Source organism: Chrysemys picta, chromosome 1 (assembly GCF_011386835.1).
Source record: "Chrysemys picta bellii isolate R12L10 chromosome 1, ASM1138683v2, whole genome shotgun sequence".
Taxonomy (NCBI): domain Eukaryota; kingdom Metazoa; phylum Chordata; order Testudines; family Emydidae; genus Chrysemys; species Chrysemys picta.
In genome coordinates, this window is record NC_088791.1 from 342,270,946 (window position 1) to 342,289,248 (window position 18,303).

General features: G+C 50.8%; 1 protein-coding gene across 5 annotated transcripts in view; it reads left to right on the top strand.

Moving 5' to 3' along the window:
- The first annotated feature begins 482 nt into the window (after nt 1-482).
- Nucleotides 483-18,303, top strand: part of P2RY6 (pyrimidinergic receptor P2Y6) — an 87,726-nt gene continuing 69,905 nt past the window's right edge. Inside the window, exon 1 of one of the 5 annotated variants that reach the window (XM_065581780.1) lies at nt 483-580. The gene's annotated coding sequence lies outside the window, so the exon portion shown is untranslated. Of the gene's footprint in view, nt 581-641; nt 817-1,009; nt 1,130-2,870; nt 3,284-3,382; nt 3,637-18,303 lie in introns of those variants that run through there. The other 4 variants (XM_005310702.5, XM_065581781.1, XM_065581782.1 and 1 more) reach the window with 4 other exon arrangements.

The window sequence follows — 18,303 nt, forward strand, 5'->3', positions numbered from 1 at the left end:
TGCATTGTCCCACTTACCTCCTGCACCCTCCCCCCAGCTGCTTTGCAGGTGCATTGTCACACCTGCCCCCTGCACACACACCCCAGCTGATTTGCAGGTGCATTGTCACACCTACCCCCTGCACTCACACCCCAGCTGCTTTGCAGGTGCATTGTCACACCTGCCCCCTGCACACACACCCCAGCTGATTTGCAGGTGCATTGTCACACCTACCCCCTGCACTCACACCCCAGCTGCTTTGCAGGTGCATTGTCACAACTGCTCCCTGCACCTCCCCCCAGCTGCGTTGCAGGTGCATTGTCACACCTACCCCCTGCACCTCCCCCCAGCTGCTTTGCAGGTGCATTGTCACACCTGCCCCCTGCACCCTCCCCCCCGCTGCTTTGCAGGTGCATTGTCACACCTGCCCCCTGCACCCTCCCCCCAGCTGCTTTGCAGGTGCATTGTCACACCTACCTCCTGCACCTCCCCCTAGCTGCTTTGCAGGTGCATTGGCACTTCCTCTCCTTTGGGGCTCCCCTCCTAGACCCGCTGCGGGCTGGCGCGCTGTCCCTGCGCCGAGAGCGAGCTCCGCGCACAGGTGGGTGCGGATGTGCGAGGGAAGGAGCCGCCTGGCAGCGCCCCAAGGGGGTGGGGTCGGGGCAGCGGGGCCGGGGCAGGCGAGCGGAGGAGGCGGCTGCCGCGGAGAGCGGGGCAGGCGCCGCGCGGAACGGCCGGGCAGAGCGATCCCAGCGCCAGTGCGGGGTCCCCGGCCCCAGCGCCTCTCCAAGCTTCCCCTCCGCAGGCGGTCCCCCGAGCCAGAGGACGGAGCAGCCGGTGAGTGCCCCAGCCCCTCTCCCCGGGGAGCTGGTCTTTCCGGGGGACTTGCTGGGGTGGGAGGGTGCACGCACGGGCGGGCTCCCCGGGGCAGCGTGGGGCTGCTCCTGGCGATCGCAGCATTAAATCACCAGCCTCACATCCTGCGAAGATTGATGTGTGGGCTTTAACTTTAAGCCGCCGAGTCGTGTCACTCGCATGCTTAAAGTTATTGCGAGCCTGGGCCCCTGTCTGTGGGTTCTGGTTTGCACAGTTGCATTTGCTTAGGAGACAGCACCTGGCACAGAGGGGTCCCGGTGGATAGCTGTCCTAGGTATGGTGTTCATACAAATAATACACAATAATAACCACACAAGCTTTTTTTGCAGGCTCAGGGCTACTGTTAATACAATTTGCCTCTGTCCTGAACTTGAAGGGGTTGGTGGCGGTAGGAGTGTTTTGTGTTGATCCGTGTTACTCACATTCAAATAAGATCAGGAAAATGAACAATTTCTAAGTCCTGTTTTATTCAGCTAACCTTCATTTGTGGTTCATACGCATCAGTATGTTATCGGTTTCCCCCGTTTTTTCTCTGATGCAGTTGGCCGGGTTTGCTTTCCTCTTTGCCCATCCGATGGGGGAGCTTTTCTGATGGTAGATATTTAGTGTTGCTGTTTGTAAGAGCATAGGGCTGGAAGGGGACCTCTGGGTCACAAGTCCAGTGCTGGCCATCGCAGGCAACCCCGTCATGTAATCTCGTTCATAAATTGATCAAACTCCGTCTTAAAATCAGTTTGGTTGTTTGCCCCCCTGCTCCGAGTGGGAGCCTGTTGCGGGTACTCATTCCTCGGGTGGTTAGAACCTCATGGCCAGGTTCAGACCCATTGTTTCTTGTGCCAACGTATTCCTTTAGCTAAAGTAGCTCTCCTCCCTCCCTGGTGTTTTACCCCCTGATTGACCCATTCAATGAATGGGAACAAATATTTACAAGAATCTACCTGTCTTCAGGATCCTGATCAGTTTTGTGCCGTAAGATCACATAAGCGTTTGTTAACAGTGCTTGCCTCTTACGTAGCACTTTTCAAAGTGCTTTTAAAATATTAACTAATAGTCTGCTTACTTTCAGTATCTGCACTTAAGATGTTGCTGGAATCCGTCTAATAAGTTGGAAGCATTTTCCTATCGGACTATTTTTACTGACAATCTTTTTGAAATGGTTTTTACTGACTGATTGAACTCTCTCTCTCGCTTTCTCAAACCGATAGTGAATTTGTTGACGCTCTTTGTGTGTGTGATGGCCTGGTCAGATTTTGGCAGGCACTCAAGTTGTTTGGATCACTGTTACATTGCTATCAGGATGGGGTCTTCGGCAATTCACTGCTGGGGACCGGTCCAGGAAAGTTAGGTTGGCTTGACAAGCATCTGTGTCTTTAGGGGAAGATTGGACTAGTCAGTGTCTTGTAACTGCTGGAAAACATGAAGTTATTGCCCTTAATTTAATTATTGCAAATGGGGCTTAAATGTAATGGTCGCAGTTCTAGCTGCAGAGCTAAGAGCCCTGCAAATCCGCGGACCATGTTTGCGGATCACGGATTGGATGCAGATACAAATTTTGCATCTGCGCAGGGCGCTATGCAGAGCTTAGACAGAGTAACTGGCCTGTGCATTGGGACCTCCATTGGGATGGGGATGAGGGGAATTCCACTCTGTACCCCACAGGTATCTTGGCTGCAGTAGTCCACAATGACTTCTGCATACCCCTTCCCTGATGTAGGCAGGACTGAATAGCATGAGGCAGATGGGAGCAGCTGGGTGCTGAGTTCCTTTGAATATCCGCCCAGCACTCATGGATCCACCTGCTTTCCTCCTGCACGCTGGAGAGAGGTGTGGAGTGGTGTGTAGGGGATTTGGAGCCAAGGCACAACGTCCCAGCACCCCTGTAACAAGGGGGCTGGCCTATTCCATGAAACTGGGCTCAGAGCGCCTGTTCGGTCCAGGTACTCCCTGTTTGCGCCAATTAAGTGGGCGGGGCAGAACCTGGGGGGCTATAAGGGGCCTGTGAGAAGGAGACCCAGAGTGTTAGCGATGGCGCAGGCAGGTAGGAGAGGAGAGCTGCTACAGACACTGGGGGAATGCAGGAGAGGAGCAAGAGGGGTTTGCTGGCTGCTGTCCCCAAGCCGGAGAGCCAGGGCTGAGGGCTGACGGCAGCAGCAGCCAACAGAAGCAGAGGGAGATGCCAACTGGCTCTAAGCTAGAGAGTTGTAGCCAAGGACTTGAGAGGACTGAAGGGAGGGGGAACAGATAAGGAGTGGGGAGTTACCCGCTGCTGTCTCCTTGCTGGAGCGCTGGACCTGAACAGTGAAGGGAGGATACTCCCAGCAGAGAGGCAGTGACTGTCCCCTTGGGAAGGGTAGGGTTACATCCTAGAGCAAAGGCGCTGGAGCAGGATGGGCCAGGGGGCCATGACACCACCACTTTTTAACCAGATGTAAGGGAAAGCGACAGGGGTGAGAGGGCAGAGAGGAGCGAGTGGTGGGCGGAGTCTTGGGGGGAAGGGGCAGTGTGGGGGTGCGGGGAAGGGGTCACAGTTTTGGGCGCCTGTGGCTCCCCCACATTTAGGGTGCTTCTGCCGCTCCTGCTAGAAGGAGGACTAATAACAAATCCAGGTACGGCGGAAGACACCAGGAGCAGAGACCGAGGCCGTGATTTCAGAGACTTCTTGCAGTGGGGTGATACGGCCCATGCGCTGGGACGGCTGCCCTGTGTTTGATTAACAGTCATGTTGATGGACTCGAGAACTTGCTTCCATGCAGTTACTGATGCCTCAAACGGGAAACGGAGGTGAGGGGCAGTTGGCAGGGTCGCTGTGAGGGGGTGCCGGGGAGGAGGGCAACGTGTTTAGAAGACTACTACGCACATGCTCTTTAGGAGCATACTGGGTCAGGGCGCTCCATGGCCACAATATATATTGGGATGGGGACCAATATTTGCCCCTCTGAGTGAAAACCATGAAGGGATTGTACTTCAAGTGACTGCATTTCCCAGGGAATGCATCACAAAAATAGGTCATCTAGTCCAGTCCCCCGCCTGTGGCAGGACTAAGTATTCAGACCATCCCTGACAGGTGTTTGTCTAACCTGTTCTTAAAAACCTCCCACGACCGAGATTCCACAACCTCCCTAGATAATTTGTTCTGTTGCTTAGCTACCTTTACAGTTAGGAATTGAATGATAAAACACTGTGCACTGGCCAACTGTTATTTCTTGTTAATTGATAAAGGCAGAGGGAAGCTAAGGGTCTGATCCTTAGACAGGCAGGAGCTTTGAGTTTTGTCTAAGCAAGAAGTGCAGAATTGGGTGCTGATACTGTAAGAAACCAGCTATAATTATGTAAAGAGATGTATGGAAAGAATTAGATGCTACAGATGTTAGCCACCTAGGGTGAGTCTGCAAGCTAGACAAGAGTGGTGTTCATAGAAGTCAGTAAGATCCAGATGGTGATTGTCAATTGTATACATTTGTTCTGCTGTTTAGACCCATATTTGGAAATATTAATGTAATAAAACCTAGCTCTTATATGGCACTTCACAAAGGAGCTCAGTATCATTATCTCCATTATACAAATGGAGAAACTGAGGCACGGGAAGATGAAGTGACTTGTCCTAGGTCAGCCTGCAGGCTAGTGGCAGAGGCAGGAATAGAACCTAGGGCTCTTCTGTCCTAGTCCAGTGCCCTGTCCGCTAGATGGTATATGAATGGAATCTGGTCAGTGCTCCTTGCTTATGGGAAGGTCCTGTTTCAAAATGAACACTGCTGGTTTTCCAGGGTCTGGCATGGTGGAATGCCAATGGGTAGATCAACTTGAAAACCAAACCGCTGACAGAGGCCCTGATCCTGCAAGCTCGTGTGCCTGGGCAGACACTGGCATTCCCGCAGAGCCCCACTGAAGGCAGTGACTCTGTGCAAGTGTAAAAGTCGGCCATGCACAGGAGCTTGCAGGCTCCAGTAAACTTGTCTTGGGTCTTTCCTGTTCAGTGAATGCAGGGCCGTGGGGCTGCTTCACCAGGATGACTTGAATCCTGCTCCATATATTAATCTCATAACATCTGTACCTGGCGTTGTAAGGTTATATTGAGTGTTGGCATTGTAAACCTCTGTAACTGTGTAACTCAAACAGGAAAGAAGCATTAATGAATGTAAAATGCTGGCTTGCTACAGAAGGTGTTAGGTCCTGCCCACCAAGAAGGCCCATTGAAACCCAACGAGCTGTGGTGAAACAAAGAACAAAAGATTTTGTTAATTGCTCTCCCCATGAAGAGGAGATGTGCACGAGGACTCGTCCCATCAGCTTGAACTCTGGGGGAAGGGAATAAAAATCCCTGACAAGAAAAAACTATCTCTGTGCTGTTTGGACTTTGAGAGAGCGAGATTTCTAAGCATAAGCAATAGATCCCCAGCTGGTTAGCTTGGGTTAGCCCTAGGAGACATATAGCTACCTTTTGGAACCTATTACTGAACTCATTTGCGTGTGTCTGTTTACCTGCTTTAACCTTATAAATAACTCATTTCTTTTTCTTAGTTAATCTTTAGTTAGTTTATAATTGGATTAGCTACAAGCCTTGTCTTTGGTGTAGGATCTAAGGTGTAAGTGACCAGGAGTAAGTGACTGGGAGTAACCTGAATATTATTGTGATTTTTGGTGTAAGGGACCAGGTATCACAAAGGCAAGCTTACCTGGGTGGCAAGATGTACTGGTTTCAGAGTGGTAGCCGTGTTAGTCTGTATCAGCAAAAACAACGAGGGACACCATCATAGGACCTAACCACATCAGCCACACCATCAGGGGCTCCTTCACCTGCACATCTACCAATGTGATATATGCCATCATGTGCCAGCAATGCCCCTCTGCCATGTACATAGGCCAGACCGGACAGTCTCTATGCAAAAGAATAAATGGTCACAAATCAGACATCAAGAATTGTAACATTCAAAAACCAGTAGGAGAACAAATCAACCTCCCTGGACACTCAATAACAGACTTAAAAGTGGCAATTCTTCAACAAAAAACCTTCAAAAACAGACTTCCAACGAGAAACTGCAGAACTGGAATTAATTTGCAAATTGGACACCATCAAATTAGGCCTGAATAAAGACTGGATGGGTCACTACAAAAAGAAATTTTCCTTCTGCTGATACTCACACCTTCTTGTCAACTGTTGAGAATAGGCCACTTCCACCTTAATTGAATTGGCCTTGTTAGAACTGAGCCCCACCTTGGTAAGGCAACTCCCATCTTTTCATGTGCTGTAATATATACTGCTTACTGTATTTTTCACTCCATGCATCTGACGAAGTAGGTTTTAGCCCACGAAAGCTTATGCCCAAATAAATGTGTTAGTCTCTAAGATGTACTGGAGTACTCAAGGGGACTGTCTGTGACTCCATGTTCAGGCTGTTGTAGTGCTTGAGGAATTCACTCTTGATACTTGGTTGGTGAAATCTAAGTCTAGAATTCACAACCAGTTTGGGGTTTGTGCCCTGCCAACAGGAGCACCAGCATCACGGCAGACTGAGTGTGAGCCACTCCCGGCAGCTTGACATCTCACAGATGTCCAGAGATGCATTCGGTGGAGCCCTTGACCTCTGTCCTCCCAGGAACTCACTGCAAATTTACATGCATTATTTCCTGGAATTACTTACTGGGGAGAGGAGGAAATGGGATGGCTTGAGCCACAGACAACGAAAAATGGATACTTAATGACTACAGGGAGAATACAAAAAGGAAAGGGGGATCCTCTTATTAACTTCCCTGCACTTGGACAATAGGTTATCTAATAACGATGTCTAGTTCTTACATAGCATGATGCATCGGTAGCTCTCAAAGCTCTTTAAAAAGAAGGCCACTATCGTTTTACCAATGGGGAAACTGAGGCACGGAGCGATAGATTCATAGAACCATAGGATTAGACGGGACCGCAAGGGTCATCTAGTCTAACCCCCCTGCCAAGATGCAGGATTTGGTGTGTCTAAACCATGCAAAACAAGTAGCTATCCAGCCTCCTTTTGAAAACCTGCAATGAAGAAGCTTCAGCAAGTGATTTAACCAAGCTCACCCAGCAGGTCAGTAATAGATCCCAGATCTCCCGAGTGGTGCTTGAGTGCTCTGTCCACTCAGCAATACTGCCCTGATGCAATTGTTCATCCAGTACAGTCAAAACAAAGACACTAAACTTGATTCAGGAGCCCTTAGTGCTAGAGGAGCTTTATAAATAGTGGCTGGCTATTGTCAACTAAACCAGCAAGGAAATGTATGTTCTCCCACATTGGAAGAACAATACAAACTTTAGAGGCTGTATTTTACCGGAAATGCCAAATTTAGGTGCATCAGAATCTGTTTTCCAGTAAAATCCTATTTGTACAGCTGAGTTGAGGGTGGAGGCTGAGGGAGGGCAATATAATGCTTAATTTTTTAAATCTAATACCAAGTTTAAGGTGGTGGATGAATTCTAGAAAATAGTCATGTGCAAGACTAGGTGTGTAGTTCACTCCAGTGGGTCTGGCCCGAACACCTGGATTACAATGCCATCCAAATACAGTTAGATGCAGTTTGTTGTAAATTTCAATTAACCTGAGTGTTGTAGAGTTTTGTCAACCTTTATTTAAAGGTGACCAGGAAAGGAAAATAAAATTGGGTTCTCATTTTCTGCTTCTTTTGATTATATAAGGAAGTCTTGACTTTATTAATAGAAGAAGCTTACTTTTCTGTCTAAGGTACTTTAGTGGGCCTCCATTACTGTAGTGTTGGAGCACTTCACAAGCTCTTAATGCGTTTATCTTGGCAATACCCCTACAAGATAGATAGCTCTGTGGTTTGAGCATTGGCTTCCTAAACCCCAGATTATGAGTTCAATCCTCGAGGGGGCTATTTAGGGATCTGGGGCAAAAATCTGTCTGGGGATGGGTCCTGCTTTGAGCAGGGGGTTGGACTAGATGACTTCCTGAGGTCCCTTCCAGCCCTGATATTCTATGATAAGATACAGATGAAGTGCTGTGATCTCTATATACAGATGGGGACTTGCAGCCCAGAGAAATTGTGACTTTCCTGAGTCACATAGGAAGCCTATGGTAGAGCAGGGAATTGAACTGAGGTCTTGCAGTCCCAGCCTAGAACCCTACCCACAGGACCATCCTTCCTTTTCTGCTTGTTTTTTTTATATCATTTTATTTTCCTTATAAATATCAGGAATATTGAGTTTTGTCTTCCCCATATCCACTGGAGGTCTCCTTGGTGACCAGCCCTCAGTGGAGAAAGAAGTGATTCAGGACTATTTAGAAAAGCTGGACGAGCGCAAATCCATGGGGCCGGATGCGCTGCATCTGAGGGTGCTAAAGGAGTTGGCGGATGTGATTGCAGAGCCATTGGCCATTATCTTTGAAATCTCATGGCGATCGGGGGAGGTCCCGGATGACTGGAAAAAGGCTAATGTAGTGCCCTTCTTTAAAAAAGGGAAGGAGAAGGATCTGGGGAACTACAGGCCAATCAGCCTCATCTCAGTCCCTGGAAAAATCATGGAGCAGGTCCTCAAGGAATCAATTCTGAAGCACTTAGAGGAGAGGAAAGTGATCAGGAACAGTCAGCATGGATTCACCAAAGGCAAGTCATGCCTGACTAACCTAATTGCCTTCTATGAGGAGATAACTGGGTCTGTGGATGAGGGGAAAGCAGTGGATGTGTTATTCCTTGACTTTAGCAAAGCTTTTGATACGGTCTCCCACAGTATTCTTGCCAGCAATTTAAAGAAGTATGGGCTGGATGAATGGACTATAAGGTGGATAGAAAGCTGGCTAGATCGTCAGGCTCAACGGGTAGTGATCAATGGCTCCATGTCTAGTTGGCAGCCGGTATCAAGCGGAGTGCCCCAAGGGTCGGTCCTGGGGCCAGTTTTGTTCAATATCTTCATTAATGTTCTGGAGGATGGTGTGGATTGCACCCTCAGCAAGTTTGCAGATGACACTAAACTGGGAGGAGTGGTAGATACGCTGGAGGGTAGGGATCGGCTACAGAGGGACCTAGATAAATTAGAACATTGTGCCAAAAGAAATCTGAGGTTCAACAAGGACAAGTGCAGAGTCCTGCACTTAGGAAGGAAGAATCCCATGCACTGCTACAGACTAGGGACTGAGTGGCTAGGCAGAAGTTCTGCAGAAAAGGACCTAGGGGTTACAGTGGATGAGAAGCAGGATATGAGTCAACAGAGTGCCCTTGTTGCCAAGAAGGCTAACGGCATTTTGGGCTGTATAAGTAGGGGCATTGCTAGCAGATCGAGGGACGTGATCATTCCCCTCTATTCGACATTGGTGAGGCCTCATCTGGAGTACTGTGTCCAGTTTTGGGCCCCACACTACAAGAAGGATGTGGAAAAATTGGAAAGAGTCCAGCGGAGGGCAACAAAAATGATTAGAGGGCTGGAGCACATGACTTATGAGGAGAGGCTGAGGGAACTGGGATTATTTGGTCTGCAGAAGAGAAGAATGAGGGGGGATTTGATAGCTGCTTTCAACTACCTGAAGGGGGGGTTCCAAAGAGGATGGATCTAGACCAGAGGTGGGCAAACTACGGCCTGTGGGCCACATCCGGCCCGCGGGCCTGTCCTGCCCGGCCCCTGAGCCCCCGGCCCCTCCCCTCCTGTCCCCCCCACCCCTGCAGCCTCAGCTCACCGTGCTGGCGGCGTGGCTGGCTCCAGCCAGGAGGCGCGGCTCAGGGGTGAACACAGGGTGCCCTGGCACAACCCCCCCCCCCCCCCCAACAACAGGGGGCCCCAGGGCCGGGCACTCGGGCAGCTCAGCACTGGCGCACCCTCTGTGGGAGGGAGGAGCTGTACTGCGGGGGCAGGGGAGCGGGCAGGCGGTGCAGGTGGCGAAAGCGCGGGGAATGCGGCCGGAGGACTCAGGAGGACACCGGGTGGCCGCGCAGCCGGCCGGAGAGAAGCAGAGCTTTGAAGGGGAAACCGCCGCTTCTCTCTGGCTGCATGGCTGCCCCGCTCCTCCTGAGTCCTCCGCCCATGTTCGCAGGGCTGCATTCCGAAAGGGGCTGGGAGGGGGGTGGGTCCCAGGGGGGCGGTTAGGGGCAGGAGGTCCTAGGAGGGGGCGGTTAGGGGACAGGGAGTGGGGGTTGGCTGGGGGTGGGATCCGAGGGGGACAGTTAGGGGCAGGGGGTCCCAGGAGGGGGAGGTCAGGGGACAAGGAGCGGGGGGCGGTTGGATAGGTCGGGGTTTCTGAGGGGGGCAGTCAGAGGGCGAGAAGTGGGAGGGGGCGGATGGGGCGGGGGCCAGGCTGTTTGGGGAGCCACAGCCTTCCCTACCCGGCCCTCCATACCGTTTTGCAACCCCGATGTGGCCCTCGGGCCAAAAAGTTTGCCCACCCCTGATCTAGACTGTTCTCAGTGGTAGCAGATGACAGAACAAGGAGTAATGAACAAGTTGCAGTGGGGGAGGTTTAGGTTGGATATTAGGGGAAAAAAATTCACTAGGAGGGTGGTGAAGCACTGGAATGCGTTACCTAGGGAGGTGGTGGAATCTCCTTCCTTGGAGGTTTTTAAGGTCAGGCTTGACAAAGCCCTGGCTGGGATGATTTAGTTGGGAATTGGTCCTGCTCTGAGCAGGGGGTTGGACTAGATGACCTCCTGAGGTCCCTCCCAACCCTGATATTCTATGACTGGGAGAGTGGAGTTCTATGTGGAACTTTCTCAGGCCTTATGTGTAGCAGCAAAGCAAGTGGTTGAATTTTTAACAGAGACCTGCTCTCCTTATGGGGCCAAGCGTTGGTGTAAAAATGGAAGTTAAGCAAAGTAACAAAGGCATTTAAACAGGCTGACTAAAGTATCCCTTCCCTTCTCAGATGCTCAGGTTTCACTTCCTTAGTACTTGCCATAAACCTCCTAGTTCTCTAGTCATCATAGAAGTATCCAGGAAAAAAACAGGGAAGACAAGACCTGAAGTTCTAATATTTAAAAATAAAACAAAACAAAAAACAAGCAGACTCTACTCTACAGACGCTTTGTGGCCATTTTTTTTGCTGCATAAACTCCAAAGAACCATATCCCAGTTTGCAGGTCACCTACTTGCCCAGCTAAACTTGCACCTCTGGTGCGATTCTGCTGCCGTCAGCATAAGTACAGAGCACACCCTGCAGAATTATAAAATTGAAACCACTTTTTGAGAACCAACCTGAGCTCGCCTCTCAGAGTGGATTGGGAATTTCCAATACTTTGTGCATGTGTGTGTGTGTCTCTCTTTCTGGGTTATTTTTCCACATCTCCTGTATCATAGACATTCAACCGGTTTGACTGGTTTAATGGCACAGTCCCCATGTAATCAAGACAGCAGAAGCTGAGCGACGAGATTGCTCTGGGGAATGGCAACAGGTTAGGAATCTCCTCCCCATTTAAATCATCAGCTTCAGTCCCCAAGCCCTCAATTTTGCAAAGCCAATGGGACTGTTCTTGGCGGTGAGGGTCCATGCTTGCTCTGCAGGATCAGGAAGGTAGTGACTGCAAGAAGTTACCATCTGACAGCTGTTCTGTGTCCTATGTGAGCTGAATAGGCAGATCTTGGAACAGTTCCTGTTGGACAAGTGTCCACACACCACAGAAATCACGCCCCTTCCCCCGAGGACCTGGTGGGAGCTTCTGGGAAAGGCAATTGGATGCATCTGCACTAAAGGGTTTGCTTACCACAGACTTAAGTGCTGTCAGATGCACAGAGAAGGCAGCTGCTGCAATGAGAAAACCTGCATTCCCTCTTCATGCATCCCTCTGTCAGCAAAGGGAGACGGGCTGCCCACAGTCTGACAGTGTTGTTGTAGCTGTGTTCTGAGTGAGACAGGGTGGGTGAGGTAATATCTTTCGTGGGACTGACTTCTGTGGGTCAAGGTAGCGTGAAAGTCTCTTTCACTCACAGAAGTTGGTCCCATCAAAGATATTCCCTCCCCCACCTTGTCTCTCCACGGTCTGACTGTTCAGTACATAGCGGTAAAGCGATGTCCGTGGTGAGCACAAGGCAACGCGCTGCTGGGAAGAGTTGCTCGGTAATATTTGAGGAGCGATTTCTGCACAACTAGAAAAGATCAGCAAAGGAGACGTCCTCTGCATTCTGTCCGCGTCAGTTTCCTGATTCTGCCACAATCCCACCCCAGTTTGGGGGCCTGGAACTATTTGCCAGCATAGCTTACGCATATACAGCCAAATCTCAGCCCCTGCGCAGAGCCCGTGCAAACAGGTTGGAGCAAAGCGGAGTGGAAGCCTCTCTTCCAGGCTCAGTAGGCCCTAGAAAGAAAGGCCGGTCCAGCGGCTGAGGCACTAGCCTAGGATTGGGGAGAATTTAGTTGAGTCCCTTACTCTGCCACAGACTTCTTGTGTAACGTTGGGCAAGTCACTTAGGGCATGTCTACTCCGCAGTTAGACATCCGCGGCTGGCCTGTGCCAGCTGACTCAGGCTCACGCGGAAGGGCTAAGGGGCTGTTTCACTGCAGTGTAGATGTTGGGATCAGGCTGGAGCCTGGGCTCTAGGACCTTGCAAAGCGGGAGGGTCTCTCTGAACATCGACACCACGGTTCAACAGCTCCTTAGCCCGAGTCAGCTGCCATGGGCCAGCCGTGGGTGTGTAACTGCAGCATAGACCCACTCTAAGTTCCTCTGTACCCCAGTTTCCCATCTGTACTCTGGGGACAATAGCGCTGCCCTACATCACAGGGGTGTTGTGAGAATAAATACACTGACAAATATGAGGAGCTCAGATACTATGATAATGGAGACCCTGTAAGGACCGAAGGGTACGTCCCCGAACGCGCTCCCCGTCGACTCCGGAACTCCACCAGAGCGAGAGGCGGAAGCGTAGTCGACGGGGGAGCCGCGGCTGTCGATCCCGCGCCGTGAGGACGGGAGGTAAGTCGATCTGTCAACTTCAGCTACGCTATTCTTGTAGCTGAAGCTGCGTATCTTAGATCGATCCCCCCTCCCCTAGTGTAGACCAGCCCTTAGATAGCTGCTATCTGTGGGGGAGTTTGGCCAATGGGTAGGGCTGGTTGGGAAATCCTGGGTTTGCCCCCTTGAAAAATGTTGATGAAAATGTGGTGGGGTTTTTTGTTTTTCTCCCCACCTCTCCGCCCCCCCCCATCACAATTGGCCTCTGAACTCCTTTGTGAAATGTGTTGCTTTGGGCAAATCACATGTAGCCTGGTTTTCCAGAGGTGCTGACTGCTCCCAGTTCCCACTGACGCTAACGGGAGATGTGGATAATCAGACCCTTTGAGGCCTGGTCCACACTAACTCCCCACTTCGAACTAAGGTACGCAAATTCAGCTACGATAATAACGTAGCTGAATTCGAAGTACCTTAGTTCGAACTTACCGCGGGTCCAAACGCGGCAGGCAGGCTCCCCCCTCGACTCCGCGTACTCCTCTCGCCGAGCTGGAGTACCGGCGTCGACGGCGAGCACTTCCGGGATCGATCCCAGAAGATCGATTGCTTACCGCCGGACCCGGAGGTAAGTTCCACCATGTGTCAAACGGGCGCAGTGATGCTCTCCTCCCTGAGATGTGGTGTTGTGAAGCTGGATTACTTGGCTGATGTTTGTAAAGAGCTTTGGAGATAAAAGGGGCTTCTTAATGGCCATAAAGAAGCAACTGGTCCCCCGCATAAAATAAACATTCCCCTCTGGGTGTTGAAAAGTTGATCTTTTGTGGTTATGCCATTTCTACTTGAACTGCCAAGCTGTGAACAGTAAAGGAATTAGGGACAAAGGGAAAAGAAAACAGGAGGGGTGACAGAGGAGAAGCTATTGGGAAAGCGAAATTTCTCCCCCAAATTTGCCTGTGCTGTGGTGCTTGCAGATCAATCCACACTGATTGCAGAGCTGGCAGGGTGTGACTGCTGTTGATCATGCTGATCACAGGGCTGGAAGGGATCTCGAGAGGTCACCAAGTCCAGCCCCCTATGCTGAGGCAGGACACATAGACCATCCCAGACAGGTGTTTGTCCAACCTGTTCTTAAAAACCTCCAGTGATGGAGATTTGACAGCCTCTCTTGGAAGCCTACTGCAGAACCTAAAACTATCCTTTTAGTTTGATCCCCATCCTCTTTATAACAGCCCTTAACAGATTGGATGACTCTTTTCAGGTCCCCCTCAGTCTATTTTCTCAAGACTAAACATGCCTAGTTTTTTTTTTAACCTCTCCTCATAGGTCAGGTTTTCTAAACCTTTTATCATTTTTGTTGCTTTTCTCTCAACTTTCTCCAATTTACAAACACAGGATGGGACAAGGGTTACGGTGATCAGGCCTGCACGGTTTCCTCAGAAGACTGGGCCATGTGGTGGTTCAGATAAGTTAGATTTATTATTAACTTCTGGTGGGCGACGTGTCCCTATTGAATGTGTTGGAGGGATTTCAGTTTACAAGAGCTTTGGAGGAGGGCGTTTCAGGGACAGAGGTCACTGTGGGAACAGGAACTAGGCCTGATTTTCAGAAGTGTTGAGCACTCCGGAGAATTCCTGCTAAAATCAGTGGGAGCTTCAGGTGTACAGCCCTTCTGAAAATCCCACCCACTGAGGCAGGAGAAATGGGGGACGTTTGGGGTGGATCAGAGGAGGCAGGGATGAGAACAGACACAGCGTTGGGGATCCAGTCTGGCCTTAAACTGTGTCCGATGCTGATCCCAAACACAATGAGATTTTAGCTCCTGTTTGCTGGGCACAATGATTCCACTCAGCCGCTCGCACTGAGCTATTCAGACTGGAAAGAAAGAACAACTTCGCTGGGCAAAATTACAGTGGGCGTCTGCCATGTGAACGGCACTGGGCAGCATCCAGGGCCCGCGCAACCATTAGGCGACCTAGGCAGTCGCCTAGGGCGCTACAATTTGGGGGGCGGCGGCCACAGCAGTATTTCGGCGGCGGGACCTTCCACTGCCTCTGTGGGGGGCGGCATTTCGGGGCGGGACCTTCCACCGCTTAGGGCGGCAGAAAAGCTGGCGGCGCTCCTGGCAGCGTCTAGCCGTAAACAGTAGCAAGGTCTCCGTGCACTATTCCAGTAGCGAGTGGGCAGGGCGGGATACCCAGAGGAGCAAAAGAGAGCGGCATTTTTACAGGGTTGCATAACTAGGTCAATAACTGGCACTGCTATGGCCCTGCGGAGGGACGGTGCCAGCGAGGGCATATAGCAGACCGTGTTAAGCAGCTTAATCCTGTTAAAACTTAAGCACTTCTTTACTGCAAAACCTTTACTTGACAAACCTACTGACAGCTTGCAAAGCCCTCTGCAGCAGGGACTCCTGCCGAAGTCGGTAGAAGCTCTGCATGTCAGGGACTCGTAGGGTTGAGATCATATTTTGTTTCTTCATTTCAATACACAGGGCCACATCCTCCGCTGGTGTAAATCAGTGTCATTCCAGTGAAGTGAATGAAACTACTTTGATTTATAGCAGCAGAGGACCTGGCTTTTGAAGGGTTTGGGAAAGGCTTAACTGAGACAGCAACAGAGATCAGGGTTTACAGCATGGGAGCCCTGGGTTCTCTTCCTGGCTGGGATACCGATTTGCTGTGCGGTCTCAGGCAAGCCACGTCTGTGTGCCTCCGTTTCCCCATTTTCAAAGGGGAGATGGTGACGCTTAGCTGCTATACAGTGAGGGTGGCTGCATCTGATGACTACTTGCAGAGAGCTCTTTGGGATCCCAAGATGAGAGCGAAGTATTTATTATGATTACATGTTAATGGTCATTACTACGTTTCTAAATAATAGTCCCAGGAGGGTGGAGAATTAGAAGCTACTCAGGAAGAGAGGTTTGTTTCCGCGCAATTTAGTAAGGAAACACAAGTGGTATTTTCTGTTTTCATTGAGAATTCAACGTAGCAGCCACAAAGCTTTTATCCGTCCCTAGGGCAGTGGGGGGAGTCAAACAGGTGCTCGGCTAAGGGACTCAGACTTCTGTGTCTTATAAGGTCTCTGGGGAAGGGGCCCTGGTCCACGCGTGGGACTGCTAGATGCTACTGCAACACAAACAATAAACAATAACACTAACGCACCTGCCACTGCAGCAAACGCTCATTGTCCGATGGCTGTTACTCGTCCGATAACCATCACTGCGGGAAGTTAAGGGTCCATGGGCCCAACTCACAGACACTGTCTCATTCCACTCGTGACCCGGCACATGAAAATCTCCAGCTGAGGAAAACCTCATGTTTTGCAATTGTAAATCTCTGCCATTTTTGCTCTTCTGCACAACTAAGCCGTCACTTGGGAGCAGGCAAGGGATGTGGGCGGGGGAGGTATGTACAGGGCCTGATCCCCTTTTCCCCCCCGCCCCCAGGCTTCCCATCACTGATTTGAGTGCAGTGACTCCAGGCTTACAGCGCCGTGAGCGAAAGGAGGGCCAGGACCATTGTGCACCGCTTTTTTTTTTTTTTTTTGGCCTTCCTGCTGGGCTCATTTCTCTCTCCCAATCTAAACAGACCCGTGTACTCCTGACTTGTTAACTCAGCCGGTCAGGAAACTATCCACAGGGCAAGGAGAGGCCATTTCCCTGGAGCCTGCTGTCCAGCAGGAGCCCCCTCCACCTGGGGACTGGCCAGGAGCAGACACTTCCAGGCAGAAGAGAAGTTGTTTCCCAGTCTGCCTTTGCTCAGTAGCAGAGAATTCCCTTCCGCATCCTCTAACCTTCCAGGCGGGGAAGAGTCCCTCCCCGCCGGCCCACCAGCATCCTGTTGACGTGTCTAATCAGGTTTGTGTCTGGCTTTGCAGCAGACTTTACAGGAATGCGGGGATTTTGGAAGGGAGTTGATGCTGGCTACAGGCAGTTAAAGGAAAGGGGTGAGCAGGTAGGAAGCCTGAGACGTCGTCGTTACATTGGGTGAAAATGAGGGAGGAAGGTGGTGTTGGGGGGGGGAGGGGACTCACAAACTGGGAAAGGGGGTGGAATAATCAAGGGTTAAATACTCATCCTTCACAACCTCCTTTGTTGGTCTGGTCTGTTATAGTAACTCCTCACTTAACGCTGTAGTTCTGTTCCTGAAAAATGCAACTTTAAGCGAAACAGTGTTAAGCAAATCCAATTTCCCCATAAGAATTTATTTTTATATATATACACACACACACACACACACACACACACACACACACACACACATACACACACACACACAGTATAAGTTTTAAACAATTTAATACTGTACACAGCGGTGATGATTGTGAAGCTTGGTTGAGGTGATGAAGTCAGAGGGTGGGATATTTCCCAGGGAGTGCCTTACTGCTAAATGATGAACTAGCACTCGGCTGACCCCTCAAGGGTTAACTCGTTGTTAATGTAGCCTCATACTCTACAAGGAAGCAGGAATGGAGGGAGGGGAGACAGCATGGCAAACAGAGACAGACACACACTGTGTGTGTGTGTGTGTGTGTGTGTGTGTGAGAGAGAGAGAGGCGCATTGCTCTTTTAAGTATGCTGACCCCACTCTAAGTACATTGTCTTTTTAAGTAGATCAGGAAGCTCCCTCCATCCTGAGCCCTGTCGTATGTCCCCCATGCTCTATGGAGATGGGGTAAGCAGGGTGCAGGAGTAGGGGGGAGGGGAACACCCTGACATTAGCCCTCCTCTTCCTTTCCCTCCCCCCCGCACAGCAAGCAGCAGGCTCCCGGGAGCAGCTCCAAGGCAGAAGGTGGGAACAGCACATGGCAGTGGGGGGAGGGACAGCTGAACTGCCGGCAATTGCTAGCCTGCTGGGCAGCTGCCGCACAGGGAACTTAGGGGAGCAGGGGGCTGATAGGGGGGCTGCCGGTCCACCCTGATTCCAAGCCCCCACCAGCTAGCTGCAACGGGCTGCTCTTCCTGCAAGCAGTGGACAAATCAGGCGGCTGCCAAATGACGTTATAAGGAAGCATTGCGCAACTTTAAACGAGCATGTTCCCTAATTGATCAGCAACGTAACAACGAAGCAATGTTAACCGAAACGACTTTAAGTGAGGAGTTACTCTATCTGCTTGGGTTGTGCAAGCCGTTTGCGGCAGGGGCCCTGGCTCTTGTTCTCAGTCCCACCTTGGCCAGGGGTCCATCCTTTATGCTGCCATCGTGTCTCTCTGGAGTTTGGAGCATGGTCCCCAGGGCCGTTTGAGATCGCCTTTGTCTGAATGGCTCACTCAGAGATCCCTCCTTGTGCATCATTGCATCTGGTCCCATGTTCCCCTGGGGTTACTGGATGTGTCGCTCAACAGTGAGGTGGGCTGGACGCTTATGGAGCCTGCAGTCCAGGATTTTAACTACAGCGGGTGCTTGGGCACAGGTGTAAATGACAACACAGGGTGTGAGTATGACCCACCCCCAACTCAGGGTGACGTGCTGGCCCCCTCAAGCAGCGGGGGCCGTATGTAGCAGTTGATGAGCTGGCTACAGCAGAGCTGGCTCTCTTCGCTCCAGTGGTAGGTCTGGCTTTTAGATCCAGACGTCCCAGGTTCGGTCCCCGG